Genomic DNA, 15,729 nt, shown 5'->3' with positions numbered 1-15,729 from the left:
ACATCTGGAAGTTCACGGTTCACATATTGCTGAAGCCTGGCTTGGAGAATTTTGAGCATTACCTTGCTAGCATGTGAGATGAGTGCAATTGTGCGGTAGTTTGAACATTCTTTGGCATTGCCTATCTTTGGGATTGGAATGAAAACTGACCTTTTCCAGTCCTGTGGCCACTGCTGAGTTTTCCAAATTTGCTGGCATATTGAGTGCAGCACTTTCACAGCATCATCTTTCAGGATTTGAAATAGCTCAACTGGAATTCCATCACCTCCACTAGCTTTGTTCGTAGTGATGCTTTCTAAGGCCCACTTGACTTCACATTCCAGGATGTCTGGCTCTAGGTCAGTGATCACACCATCATGATTATCTGGGTCATGCAGATCTTTTTTGTACATTTCTTGTATTCTTGCCATCTCTTCTTAATATCTTCTGGTTCTGTTAGGGCCATACATTTCTGTCCTTTATCGAGCCCATCTTTGCATGAAATGTTCCCTTGGTATCTCTAATTTTCTTCAAGAGATCTCTAGTCTTTCCCATTATGTTGTTTTCTTCTATTTCTTTGCATTGATTGCTGAGGAAGGCTTTCTTATATTTCCTTGCTATTCTTTGGAACTCTGCATTCAGATGTTTATATCTTTCCTTTTCTCCTTTGCTTTTCACTTCTCTTCTTTTCACAGCTATTTGTAAGGCCTCCTCAGACAGTCATTTTGCTTTTTTGCTTTTATTTTTCTTGGGGATGGTCTTGATCCCTTCCTCCTGTACAGTGTCATGAACCTCCTTCCATATTTCTTCAGGCCCTCTGTCTATCAGATCTAATTCCTTGAATCTATTTGTCACTTCGACTGTATAATCGTAATGGATTTGATTTAGGTCTGAATGGTCTAGTGGTTTTCCCTATTTTCTTCAATTTAAGTCTGAATTTGGCAATAAGGAGTTGATGATCTGAGAGACAGTCAGCTCCTGGTCTTGTTTTTTCTGACTGTATAGAGCTTCTCCATCTTGGCTGCAAAGAATATAATCAATCTGATTTTGGTGTTGACTATCTGGTGATGTCCACGTGTAGGATTCTCTTATGTTGTTGGAAGAGGGTGTGTGCTATGACCAGTGGGTTCTCTTGGCAAAATTCTATTAGCCTTTGCCCTGTTTCATTCTGTACTCCAAGGCCAAATTTGCCTGTTACTCCAGGTGTTTCTTGACTTCCTACTTTTCATTCCAGTCCCCTATAATGAAAAGGACATCTTTTTTGGGTGTTAGTTCTAAAAGGTCTTATAGGCCTTCATAGAACCGTTCAACTTCAGCTTCTTCAGCATTACTGGTTGGGGCATAGACTTGGACTACCATGATATTGAATGGTTGGCCTTGGAAATGAACAGATATCATTTTGTTGTATTTGAGATTGCATCCAAGTACTTCATTTCAGACTTTTTTGTTGACTATGATGGCTACTCCATTTCTTCTAAGGGACTTGCCCACAGTAGTAGATATAATGGTCATCTGAGTTAAATTCACCCATTCCAGTCCATTTCAGTTCGCTGATTCCTAGAATGTCTATATTGACTCTTGCCATCTCCTCTTTGACCACTTCCAATTTGCCTTGATTCATGAACCTAACATTCCAGGTTCCTATGCAATACTCCTCTTTACAGCATCAGACCTTGCTTCTATCACCAGTCCCATCCACAACTGGGTGTTGTTTTTGCTTTGGCTCCATCCCTTCATTCTTTCTGGAGTTATTTCTCCACTGATCTCCAGTAGCGTATTGGGCACCTACCAACCTGGGGAGTTCCTCTTTCAGTATCTTATCTTTTTGCCTTTTCATACTGTTCATGAGGTTCTCAAGGCAATAATACTGAAGTGGTTTGCCATTCCCTTCTCCTGTGGACCACATTCTGTCAGACCTCTACACCATGACCCATCCATCTTGGGTGGCCCCACAAGGCATGGCTTAGTTTCATTGAGTTAGACAATACTCTGGTCTGTGTGATCAGATTGGCTAGTTGTCTGTGATTTTGGTTTCAATCTGTCTGCCCTCTGAAGCCCTCTCTTAGTGCCTACTGTTTTACTTGGGTTTCTCTTACCTTGGACGTGGGGTATCTCTTCACGGCTGCTCCAGCAAAGTGCAGCCACTGCTCCTTACTTTAGATGTCTGGTAGCTCCCCTCAGCCGCCACCCCTGACCTTGGATGTGGGTTAGTATACTCACTACAATGTCTAAAATTAAAAAAAATAATAAAAGTACCGAAAGTTAGCAAAGGTGTAGAGAAAGACTCTCATATATTGCTGATAGAAACATAAAATGGTGCAGTTGCTTTGCAAAACCACCAGCAGTCACTGAGATTTTTCTGACTCTGTGCAACCCCATGGATTGTAGCCTGCCAGTTCCTCTGTCTATGGGATTCTCCACACAAGAATAAATGGAGTGGGTTGTCATGCCCTCCTCTAGGGGATCTTCCTGACTCAGGGATCGAACTCTCATCTTCTGACTTGGCAAGCATTGGCAGTCAGATTCTTTACTGCTGAACCACCAGGGAAACATATATATGTGATTCAGTAATAACACAGGAATGAAGTGCTTATTCATGGTACGACTTAGACAAAACTTAGAAACATTACATTAAGTGAAAGAAACTGGTCAATTGTAGACCATATATTACATAACTTTATTTATATGTCTATAGTAGGCAAATGACAGTGTATTAAAAAGCAAAACTGCCACTTTGCCAACAAAGGTCCATATAGTCAAAGCCATGGTTTTTCCAGTAGTCACATATGGATGTAAGAGTTGGACCATAAAGAAGGCTGAGCATTGAAGAGCTGATGCTTTTGAATTGTGCTGGAAAAGACTCTTGAGAGTCCCTTGGACAGCAAAGATATCAAACCAGTCAATCCTAAAGGAAATCAATCCTGAATGTTCATTGGAAGGACTGATGCTGAAGCTGAAGTTCCAATACTTTGGCTACCTGATGCAAAGAGAAAACTCACTGGAAAAGACCCTGATGCTGGGGAAGACTGAAAGCAAAAGGAGAAGTGGGTAGCGGAAGATGAGATGACTAGAGAGCATCACTGACTCAATAGACATGAATCTGAGCAAGCTCTGGGAGATAGTGAAGGACAAGGGGAGCCTGGTGTGCTGCAGTCCATGGGGTAGCAGAGTCAGACACGAATGAGCTACTGAGCAACAGCAACAATAGGTAAACCCATAAGGACAAAAATAGATTAGTGGTTGAGAGGGAAGAAGGGAGAGGTGAATGAGGGGTGACTGCTAAAGCATACCAGGTTTCTTTTTGAGGTGATGAAAATATTCTGAAATTAGATATTAGTGATGATTGTACAACTGACGATTGCAAACATACTAAGAACAACTGAATTGTATACTTTTAAAAAGTGAATTTTATGTGAAATATATCTCACTAAAACTGTTATTGAAAAAAATATTAAATGCTATTCTTAGATTGGGTTTTGTATAATTGCATTCCTCCTGTTTTTCTTGACCTTCCAACCCACCTCAGGCAGTGAATCTGGAAACTAAACAAGTTATTAATTTTATTTAGTTGAAGTAATCTGCATGCTGAAGGCTGAAGGAAATACAGTTTAAACCCAAGCATACCGTGTCATAAATTAAAGTGGGAAAGTACATGTAAATAAAACCAGTAATGATTCAAAGTTTCAACTTGTGAGTGTAGGCGTTAACCAGAGGAAATGTGTTCCATGGGTGGGGGAAAAAAATGGACCAGCATTTCATGGCATGTTTGGATAATTTTAGTGAAAGTGTTAGTTGCTCAGTCATGTCCAATTCTTTGCAACCCCATGTACTGTAGCCCACCAGGGTCCTCCTGTCCAGACAAAATACTGGAGTAGGTTGTCATTCCCTTCTTCAGGGGATCTTCCCTGCCACAGGGATCAAAACTGGGTCTCCTACATTGCAGGCAGATTCTTTATCAACTGAGCCTCCAGGGAAGCCCTTGGGATCATTTTAAGCAAATAATAAATGTCTCATCCCCTCCATAAAAAAACCATCCCTCTGGTTTTTCTCACCTGAATTCACCGACATTCTGAAAGCTCCTGAGGAAGTTGTGGAGACAGCTGACACCCAAGAGCAAGTGCCAGAGTCCCGCCCTTGCAGATGAAGGCTGTGAGCAGCCTGGGACTCCCTGATGAGCAGGACCCGCCTGAGTCTCTCGGATACAAGCTGTCTTTGCCTGGAGTCCTGCTGTGACCAACATGTCGGGCCAGCAGTCTGGGAAGAAAGGGCTCCCTGACACTTGTCACGGTGGTGAAATCCAGAAATGCTGAGCAAGTTCACTGAGGAAGGCAGGATGACGGGAAAAGCAAATTAAAGATATCGTTTGGAAGAATTAGGGAGAAGAAATAAGCTAAACTGCCCAACAGAATTTAATACTATCTCAAAGTTGACTGGTCATGAATATTCTTGCTACTTTTTTGAGTCCATGAAAAATACTTCAGATTATTTAAATGTATTGTTTCTGAGAAACCCTTTTTTTAAGTGCTGAAGAGCAATTGAGTTGACATGTTTGTGCAAGGGAGAAGAGGTTAATAAGCATGAGAGGATTGATTTTGTTGCTGTTTTGTGTCTCACCATTATTGGTAACACTGAAGCAACCATATTAGTCTTAAGAATCATCAACCAAAAAAAAAAGCAAGTCAGGAAATACGAGAAATACTCAAAAATTTCCAAGCCCCACCTCCAGCTTCTAAGCAACCCGACATTCCTTATGGGAAATGCGTCATGTCCCACTTTGGGAATATTGGTGTTCTGACAAAATTTGAGCCTCTAAAAATGCAAATATTTCATTGTCCATGAAGAGAACATTCATTAAATTAAAGCCAAAGAAAGGAAATGGGAAAAAATTCAAGAGTTTAAAGGAAAATTAAAAAGATGAAAAAATAAATAAATAGCTCTGACCAAACACCATTTTGCTGAGTTATACACAAATAATCAGAACCACGTTGTGTTCGTTAAACCTCCCTTGAACAACACTTCAATTTTAAAGTTATTAGACAAAGTGTTCAGCAAAAACTAAACCAAAAACAGCATATATATGCAATTTTGCCAGGAGTCAAAACAGCTTTTTTAAAAAAAAGAGTTTAAGATTTTGTTTTTCCTAAAACATCTAGATGCCTTCAGGATAGCCATTTCCCCTGCCAGTGGTGACTAAAATAAGAAAAATTGGGAAGCCAAACCTTGCTCCTGTATTCAAATCGGGATCCATTTACTTTGAAAATGTTCACTACATTTAAAGTATTTTAACTCTTTTGCTTATGAATTTACAACTTTTTAAAAGGAGAGAAGCTACTTTTATGAAATAATACTAAGTATAAGTCAGTACAAAGATTGGTATTGAGTTTCCCTTCTAGATAAGAGAAATTGTGTGAAAAAAAAGTCAGCTAGAAACCATCTGAGTCTCTTTGCTCAATATTCAACCTTACAATTCCCTTCTTACAATTCCCTTGATCCCAGTCATAATATGTCATGCCTGACCATGAACACAATCCAGTCAGTTCTGCCATGATGCGTATTTCTAAAACACAATCTATTTCAGATGTGATTAAGTTTCTACATAGATCCATAGATGATTTGTCTCAGTGTGTTCAAGTAGAACACAGCTGAATACCAAGTATACCAACAGGACTGAAAGCTGCAAACCATGGATGATTACGACACTGTACAAGGTGCCCATTCACCCCGCTCCATTTTTCCTCTTTGCTCAATCCAGCCACGCATTCTGTATAGAAAAGGGCATATTACTCCATTCTCCCCAAAGTGCATCATACCCTTCTCTTCAGAACTCAGTAGGCTCTCCTTGTTTCAGATCTCCTTCAGTCAAGATCCTTCCATCTTCATTTTAAAGATAGAGTTCTATATTCTAATAGTATTTCTTTATTTTTCAAGAAATTTATTTTTTAGTGTGTTTAAATATGTTAGTATTCTTAGGATGATTGTTCATTTGTGCTGTCTAGTTACAAAGGTGCAAAAGCAGAAATAAGCCCTGTTGTTTTAGTGCTCAGTTTTCCAGAACTCAAGATTTTGGGGAATGCACATGGTACATGAGAGCAGAAACATCTGTGTCTGTGAAATGAAATGGTCATTCGCCTATTTATCTAGGGTGGTAATTACCCTTGGAGTAGAGAATTTATGACACTTGTTGGATTGACATGTCAAGCCTCTCCATTAACTAAATAAACCAGATTACTACCTTTTCACAGGTTTACTTCCTAACCCACACTTGGTCAGGTAAAAGAAGGCAAAATGAATAGAGGGAATGTTCTCTGTCCCTTTCCTCTGCCAAGGGCATCGGTAAATGCTAGAGGAAAAAGGCCAGAGAAGGAGTAAAACCAATGATCAATGCCACACGTTATCCAAATGCAGTTGGAGTATTTCTAAGTGCAATGTCTTGAACACACTAGCATCCAAACCTCCAAATTTACTCAGCTATTAAAAAGCACTGGCAAGTTTTTCCATGAGTTCCAGTTTAGTCTAGTTTAGCCAATAATTTGGAATTGTGCCTAGCTGGGGTAAATACTGCCTCCAGCTCTTTCATTTACAACAGTCCAAAGTGGATTGGCAGTTTGCCAACAACAGTAGACTCGAACTGAAGAGCATCACCCAACACCCCTGATAACCCAATCTGACTTCTAACCCCTGAGACAGCCTTTTGTTTCAAAGCATCACAGCTGACACAAGCGGGAAAGCCAAAACTACACTTATTGCTAAAAAAGTTGATGGTTCAGGGCTAGCAGTGGAATTTTTGTTGATGTATCAGTTCTCATTCTGATTGCAGGGAAAAAGTGCTGGTCTGTTTCTCCATAAATGAAAATCATGTTACATACTCAAGGGACTAGGCGCTGGAGAAAGATGTAGCAGACATAGTTCTGACCAGCAAGAAGCTTACAATTTCCTGATTTCCTGGCAGAGAAGTTACAGATATTTACATAAGTACAGAAATATTCACTCCTGTGAGTCTGAGAGTGGGTGCTTCTTACATTTTGCCCTCTGGGTGCCTTACTTGCCTCACCCTACTGAATGGATGCAGACTTCATGCACATACTTAAAACCTCAAGGTGATATATACATGTATGTCTTACACAGTCTCTCGTTTTCATTCAGGTAAAAGAAGTTGGTCTGAGCTATTGTTTGCCATCTCAAAAATGGGAAAACTGAATCTTAGAAGCCACTGCATACATAAGCAATGAAACCCAGATCTGTTCCAAAGCCTGTGCTCTTCTATAGCATATTGTGACTTTTTGTTAAATGATGTCTCAATCTAATATATGCAATAGGCAGTTATATGTATGTACTATATATTTTATAACTATGAAATATTAAAAGATACTATATATCTAATAGTTTGGCCTGTTAAATAATGGCCTAATATAAAGAGATAGATAAAGTCTTATATCAGTCAGGATAAGGTAAGATTCATCTAAGGAAACAAATTTGCAATTCTTGGTAGCATGAAGCATCTCTGAAAGGTCAGGCCCATTCCTCAGGGCAGGGGTCCTCCATGTAATGACTCGGCATCACCTCTCCATATCAACAAATGTCTCACACTTGCTGAAGCTGGGAAAAGAGGTTGCAGAATTGAGCATTATCAATTAAAGGCTTACCTGGGAGTGTCACTTCCACTCATTTTTCACTGGTCAATGCAAGTCACATGGCCATGCCCAACTTTAAGGAGACAGGGATGGACAAGCTTCCCAGCTGCCTGGAAGCAGACAGACATGTGACTCTAATAAAGAGTGGTAGCATCCGCCACACTGCTCATCACAATAGCTAGGACAGTGTGGTGATTCAAAACAAAAGGTGATAACATGCCATTCCTACTCTCTTTGTGTTTTGCTAGTAAAAAAATATCCCCCCCTCCAAAAAAAAAAAGATTACAACTTGTTGCTTGGCTTAACCCACCATTTATTCAGACCGTAATATTAAAATATCTACTGGGAACCACAGTGAAAACCACAACCAACATTTACAGGATGCTTCACAATTTACGTAACATTTTCATATATATTAGCTCTATCAAGCAATGTAAGAAGCCTCCCAAAAGTTTTGAAACGTTTCTTTTCTTTGGATTCTCACAATATGCTATGAAATAAACACCAAGGGCTAGACCACGTGCTGAAGATAAGTATAAAAGAATTCGAGGGGAGAGGGGTTAGTGTGTGCCCAGTGTTGCAGAGAGCTTCATGTAAATCAAAAACTCAAAACCGCATTGCAGGGTGAGTGCCCAGTCATGTCAAGGGTAAGGTGTGGATGTCAGTTCTCTCCACTGGGCTGGAGAGAACAGTGTGGTGATTCAAAACAAAAGGTAATAACAGGATCCTATCAGGAGCTCTATGCTGATCCTGAGGAAAGCTGTCACCCACCCTTGAATGGGTAGACATTATGAAGTTTGGTAAGCATATCATGTAAACTGGAAATTGACAAATACTGGGCTCTAAGCTGATTCTAACTTGGACCACCATTTTAATAAATCAACTGCCATCAGAATTCTGTTTAGAATCATTCTGTTTTATTTCTTGAAAATGTTTCAATTACAGGGAGGCTATTCTCCCACCTCCCCCCACCAGTACCTGTCCACAGCCTCCAGAAGCTGAAATAGGCAAGGAATGGATTCTCCCCTAGAGCATTCAGAGGGATTATAACGCAGCTGACACTTTGATTCACTCTACTGCTGCTAAGTCACTTCAGTCGTGTCCGACTCTGTGCGACCCCACAGATAGCAGCCCACCAGGCTCCCCCGTCCCTGGGATTCTCCAGGCAAGAAGTTTGGTCCCTCATGTCCTGGGCCTCAGTTTCCTCATGTGTGATGTTTTTGAACTGTAATGTTGGAGAAGACTCTTGAGTACTGGAGTGGGGTGCCATTGCCTTCTCCGTTGATTAACCCTAGCAAAACTAATTTCAAACTTCTGGCCTCTAGAATTGTGAAAGGATACATTGCTGCAGTTTTAAGCTATCAGATATGTGGAAATCTGTTACAGAGACAACAGAAAGCTAACAGGACCAGAATTCCACATGCTCTGATTTTTACTTTCCAGATGAGGAGACAGAGACAGAGGCCCAGTGAAAGGAAATGACTTCCCCATCATCACAAAGCTAGACAAGGGTATCCGACAAGGAAATGTGGCAGCCAGCTCATGGGTTGGGGCTCTCTCCCTTCCCCAAAGAATCTCTAAGAAGGATGTTTGTGATCACATAACTTTTTCCAAGAGATCATGGGAAGAAGCCCTCCATGACTTACAATATGAACAATAAACCAAAATCCATCATGGCTGCAGGCCTTGGGTAAAAGCAACACGCTGGTGTGGAGAAGCTTCTGGAGGAAACATCTAGGCTGCACCTACTGCTCTCAGAGTGCTCTTGGGAAGGTCCCTCATGTCCTGTGATGTTGGAGAAGACTCTTGAGTGTCCCTTGGACTGCAAGGAGATCAAACCAGTTGATCCTAAATCAACCCTGAATATTCATTGGAAGCACTGATGCTGAAGCTGAAGCTCTAATACTTTGGCCACTTGATGTGAAGAATCAACTCTTTGGAAAAGACCCTCATGCTGGGAAAGATTGAGGGCAGGAGGAGAAGGGGAGACAGAGGATGAGATGGTTGGATGGCATCACTGACTCAATGGGCATGAGTTTGTCCCTCACTGGGAGATGGTGACGGACAGGGCAGCTTGGCGTGCTACAGTCCATGGGGTCACAAAGAGTTGGACATGACTGAGCGACTGAACAACGACAAAGAGGAATAAGTTGGGCCACACTGCTTGTTCTCAGAGACTCCTTACTTGGGGTCTTTGTGGAAATTGAGGGAGCAGCCCCAGGAGGTGTTAGCCTTCATGCTCTGCCTTGACAAGTTCTTCCTTCTACCAGCTTCCCACATTGCACCCCTGCACTCATTTCTTTTGAACAGGGCTCCATAGTTTAAATTTGAAAACCACCATTTCTATGTCTTCAGGCTCTGTGGTTCCAGAACTCCATATGGAACAGCAGCAACCAAGCCACCATCATTGTATGTACAGAAAAGGGGTCCCAGTAAGCAAGACAGAGAGTCTTCCAAGGAGTCAGAAAGTACTTAACAGACAGAAACTGCACAGTTATTACACCCCCTTGGTCCGTGTCTGTCAGAGGTCCTCTATCTGCAGGCCCTGGGTCACACCTGTTTTATCAGGAGTGACCTGAGCCACCCTCACCAGTGGGCATTTAATGACGTGAGACACTGCATGGGGAGTGCACAGATCTGTCAGAGTCCTCCTGAACGCTTGCCAGGGGCTGGGCTACTGCACTTACACAGGCCCGTAATCATTCTAGCTAACACTCACTAAAACCAGACAGTGAACAGCCCAGGCCCAGGGGGCATGCCTCCTGGCAATCAGGCCTCTTAAGTCAAAGAAAGTCTGTGTGGCTTTCCCTTTCAGTGATGGTCCCTGACACTTACATGCCCATTCTCTCTTATTCACTCAGACACTTGGAAGTAAGTGTATGATTAAAAGCAATTGTTGTATTATGAAAACGAATCAGGCAAACTGTAACTTTATTGGCTCTGAGGTCAAGTAATAAAAAGGTAAATGTGAACAGGTGTGCCAGTTAATGTCCCTGGGTAATTGATTAAGTATGGTAACCCCCAAGAATACCCCTCTTTTCAGCTCATACAACTTAAACTGCAGAAAGAAGGAAGTACAAAATATGCCCACTTTTAAAAGCTTTATTTTAAAAAGCTTATTATATGGTCCCCACCTGCACCATGATTAAGCACTCATTATTGCAGTAACAATGGCTCCATTGTTTCTTTTTTTAGCCTAATAACCATATTTAAATTGCAGAAATTTTTGAGAGCTGTAGCCATAATGAAACTGAGGTCCAGAAAGGTTGATTGGCTTTCCCAAGGTCACAGAGGGGCAGAGCCAGAAGCCTAACACACAGCTCCAAATTCTCAATCCAATAATTACTTTAAGATCTGCAGCAAAGGGTCATTTACCACTGTCCCAGTTCAGAGGTCTTGAGTTTATTCTATTAACCAACACAAAGAATATGTGCAGCAAGCCTTACCATCTATAATAGTCTGGGTTCCTAGAGATAAAGAGACAACAGGCACACACACACACACACACACACACACACACACACACACATCTGTCCCATGTGATGTCTGCTGGGACTTCTTCATTCATACATCTAGTGCCTCTACTGAATGGCTCCAACAGCTGGAAGCTGGCTGAGCCACTTGACTGAGGTCATAGGTCTGTGGCCTCAGTCAGCTGGGTTCTTCACTGTCTTCCATGTAATCTCAGGGCTTCTTCCTTTCCACACAGGCTCTCCAAAGATTTCTCCATGTGGTCTCTCCAACAAGGATATCCAGATTTATTAGACGACGGCTTGAGGCTCCCAAGAACACATGTACAAGATCTTAAAATTGAAGTTCACATGGGCCTTGTGGTACCTCTGCTGCACTCTATTGATTAAAGCAACTGACAGAACCAGATCAGAATCAAGAGAAGGAGATGACACAGGTGTGTGGCTACCAGGAGGTGTGGTTCATTGTGTCACAAAAGTTCAATATGTTCCATCATTCATGACTTCTGCTAAAAGGCTTTTGCTAAATCCATATGCCCACCCAAGTCTTCCCAAGATGTGTCTCCTCTATTCTTCAGGCAGCTTCTCTTGGGTTGGCGCCATTTTCCTGGGCAGCCCCTCTGTAATTCCCTTTCATTTTTCCCTCTTGAGATTTTATTGTACCTCCAAAGACATTTGCACTTCAAGCCTACTTTTCAGTTAGCTCTTTCATACTAGAATAGATAGTCCATTAGACCTAGAAACTTCCCCCAAAACTAGATTTTATTTCCCTTGGGAGTCTAGAAAATTTAATATCCAAATTTTCCAGGAAATCTAGGGCAGCAAAGATATTGCATTCCATCCTTCTAATGCAAAAACAAAGGGGAAAAAGAAATGTATTGTTTTTTTCCCTTTTCAGAAACAGACTGGTAGAATGGTTAAAACAGCTGACCTCAGAGCCAGCCTGGCACTTCCTGGTTATCTCAGTGTCCTCATCTGTAAATCCACTCTCATCCATCTCAGGGCTGCTGTGAGGATTAAATGAGTAAAGTATGTAAAGTACTTAGAACAAAGCACAGTGTTTTCTGTGCTGACACAAACAGTTGTATCCTGTCATGCATGGCACGCATCACCCTCAAGTGCCCAGGGCGATGAGTAGGCAATCCAAGAAGATACAGTTTCAAAGATATCCATCTTAATCCTTTTTCTTGGAAAAGAAAGTTCCATCAAGATGCACAAAAATGCTAGGATCCTTCTCCTAGAGAAGGAATATGGGACAGTATCAGGCTGTCCCCAGTACATCCAGGTACTGGGTTCTCAGAAGAAACATATTTCTGTATGTTAATATATTACATTTATGTATGTATGTGTATCACCTACACATATAAAACAGGCGATAGATTCTGTTATCATGCAACCAAGTGTAACAGTATAAAAGAAGCCAAGTTCCTCGCTACATGTGTGGGTTCTCCCACCCGCTCCTCTCAGCTTACCTGCCCAGTCATGGACTTTGGGATGCTCTGGTTCTAAGTCACCCCCAGCCCCCATCAATACGGCGGAGTGGGAGGATAGATAAGGACAATGAAGGAAAATCTGTAGGGACACAAGACAGAGGCCCCAGTGAGAAGGCAAACGTGGGTGAGGCTTCACAACTGAAACCACTTCCATGCTGGGCCCCATCTCCTCATCCACACACCAAGGATTAAGCTCTTAAAAGACAGTGCTAACTTTTCTTAAAGTGCCATTTACCGGACAGACTTTTTTTTTTTTTTTTAACATAGAAGTATCCTTTTATTTTTAGTTTTTTTTCTTGTTTTTGTGGTTTCAGGCCAACCACATACTTTAAAGGCTCTGACCTTGCCACAGGACATGTGCCAAGTACACCACTCTACCAGCAGTGGCTCTGGGGCTCATCAGAGGCAGTTCCATAGACATTCTTTGCTCTTACCTATGCTGTCCAGTCCCCACTGTGCGCTTACAACTGCACAGACCCTGCTCTGGGTGTCTTCTCTCAGCCCACCCCAGACTCCCAGTTCCTTTGGATCTTACAGAAGGATGTGGGTTCTCTATGAAGAGATTCTATATCAGAATCTCTTATGATTCTTGGCTGGTCCCCCCACCTTCTCTAGGACCTTGTTGAGCTCTGGACCTCCATTCTCCTGGGTTCTCCTTGGCCAGGAACCCCTATCTGGTTATTCAAGGCCTTTGTGAGGTTAAATCAATCTGGGATAAAAGACAAGTCACTTTTCTGCACTGTTCAGCCAGAAGGCCGAGCAGCTGACTAGAACTCCGACACTGACTATCTTTCTTATCCTAAATGGAAAGAAAGCACAGGAGAGGGTTCAGAAAGGCTTCTATATAAACAATTGATGCCTGAAAGCAGGCAGATCTTCAATGGCAAGTGTCTTTTTTTTTTTACAGCACCTCAAAACTAAAATGACGTTTAATTATGTGAATTAAATTAATTCCTATTTTATAAATGAATCCCAAACATGAGTTTTATTCCTAAGTAACATTTGATGAATCTCATAGCAATCTTTTTACAGAACCAAGGAAAAGAGATGACTCAGAAGCATAACAAAATTGGGTTCTCACTTCCTTTGGCAAAGCAGAGAGTCTCTGTAAGTCAATTTTTCTAAATTATCATGTGTGGTTTTTTTAGCCAAGAAACTAACTTGAAAATGAACACAGCGATGGGTCACGAGCTTTTCCAAAGACCACAGAGCATATCTCTCAGGCTCCACGTTAGATATTTTTTCTCAGAAGAATCACTAAGAAATTTTTGTTCCTCCCTTTGGGGTTATAAATGATTCATTTACTTCTTTCATCTTTGCTATTTTATGTGTTGAATATAGTGTGGCTGAAGTCATTTTAAATCAAGGAAAACTGGCTTAGCTGTTTAATTTTTTGGATTTCTCTGTGACCTCTTTTATCACCAGGTAAATTGGGGTTCACATATCTTCAAAGCCAAGAAAACCTGGCAAAACCAGAGTATTTGAAAACAGTTACCAAAAAAAGGAATAACAAAGGAGAAAAACCTTTAACAACAGACCAGAAAAATGAGGCAATTTCAGAAATGTTACTAAAATATGGAGAAATGAAAGTTCTTTTCTTGTACAAAGTTCAGTCTTGTACAACACAGCATATTTTAAAATATGTGTTTAAATAGCATCCAATGTTCATGTCCAGTTTATCTGGGCCAAAACCTTCTGCTACTACCCCCGATGTTATTACCCTTAAGGACCTTTACCAAAGTCCCAATGTTGAAATATACTTGAAACAAGTTCATCTTCATCTATTTTCTTAATGTTTGTGCTGTATTCATGCAACTCTTATGAGAATCAACTTCTCCATTTTGACCTTTCTTTCTGGATCTCCAGTGAAAATGCTAATTCTGATCGCCGCAACAGTTGCCTGCACTACCTTCTTTCACAGTCTCACTCTCTTACTTTCGCCTTCATTCACTCATCATTGATTCAGCTAAGCCTTGTGAACTCTCATGTGAGGCTGTGTTTTCTAGAGCCGGACTGCCTGCTTCTTACTAGCTCTGTGACCTTGGACAGTTCACATACCTGTCTGTGCCTCTGGTTCCCAACAAGAAATGGGGATGATAATAACAATTCCTCAAATTATATGATCATTGTGAGGATTAAATGAGCCAATATTTATGAAAAAGGCACATAGAAAGCCCTCAATAAATGTTATCTATAGCTATTGCTACCTACAACTAACTTGTATTTGCTGTTGGATATTTCTGAAGAGAAAGCAAAAAGCAAAAAAAAAAAAAAGTTCTATACTTTCCCGTGTATTACCACCTTAAACTCAACAGGCTTTTATTCTACATCAGTGCAGCTAAATGTTTGTATCGCTTTTTGGTTCTGTCTGATTATTGTAAAATTACAGGGCTTTTAGGAATCTGAAGACCTTGTGCATTTTAAAACCCTAAAGCTGATGTTTTATCCTGAGCAAAAGCACCAAGGCCACATCTGTAATGTCTTTGCTATGGCAGTGGCTCCTCTCAGTGGACTTATTGAGCAATTACACATCCTCCCTTGGAAAAGAACAGTTCTTGGAGTGGTCTCTGACATCAATAGCTAAAGTTATTGTACAGCACTAAATTGTGTTTAAATTTGTTTTTCCAAAGACTCATTCCACCACTCCAAAACACATTACAATTTTATAACATTATGATGTCCCATTAGAAAGGAGTCAGTATTGAGCTGTACCAACAATAAACTGTGGAAAATTCTGAAAGAGATGGGAATACCAGACCACCTGACCTGCCTCTTGAGAAACCTATATGCAGGTCAGGAAGCAACAGTTAGAACCGGACATGGGACAACAGACTGGTTCCAAATAGGAAAAGGAGTACGTCAAGGCTGTATATTGTCACCCTGCTTATTTAACTTATATGCAGAGTACATCATGAGAAACGCTGGACTGGAAGAAGCACAAGCTGGAATCAAGATTGCCAGGAGAAATATCAATAACCTCAGATAGGCAGATGACACCACCCTTATGGCAGAAATTGAAGAAGAACTAAAAAGCCTCTTGATGAAAGTGAAAGAGGAGAGTGAAAAAGTTGGCTTAAAACTCAACATTCAGAAAACGAAGATCATGGCATCTGGTCCCATCACTTCACGGCAAATAGATGGGGAAACAGTGGAAAC

Source organism: Bison bison, unplaced genomic scaffold, assembly GCF_000754665.1.
Source record: "Bison bison bison isolate TAMUID 2011002044 unplaced genomic scaffold, Bison_UMD1.0 scf7180017864057, whole genome shotgun sequence".
Classification (NCBI taxonomy): domain Eukaryota; kingdom Metazoa; phylum Chordata; class Mammalia; order Artiodactyla; family Bovidae; genus Bison; species Bison bison.
The sequence above is the reverse complement of the archived record's forward strand: the minus strand, read 5'-3'. Positions refer to the sequence as shown.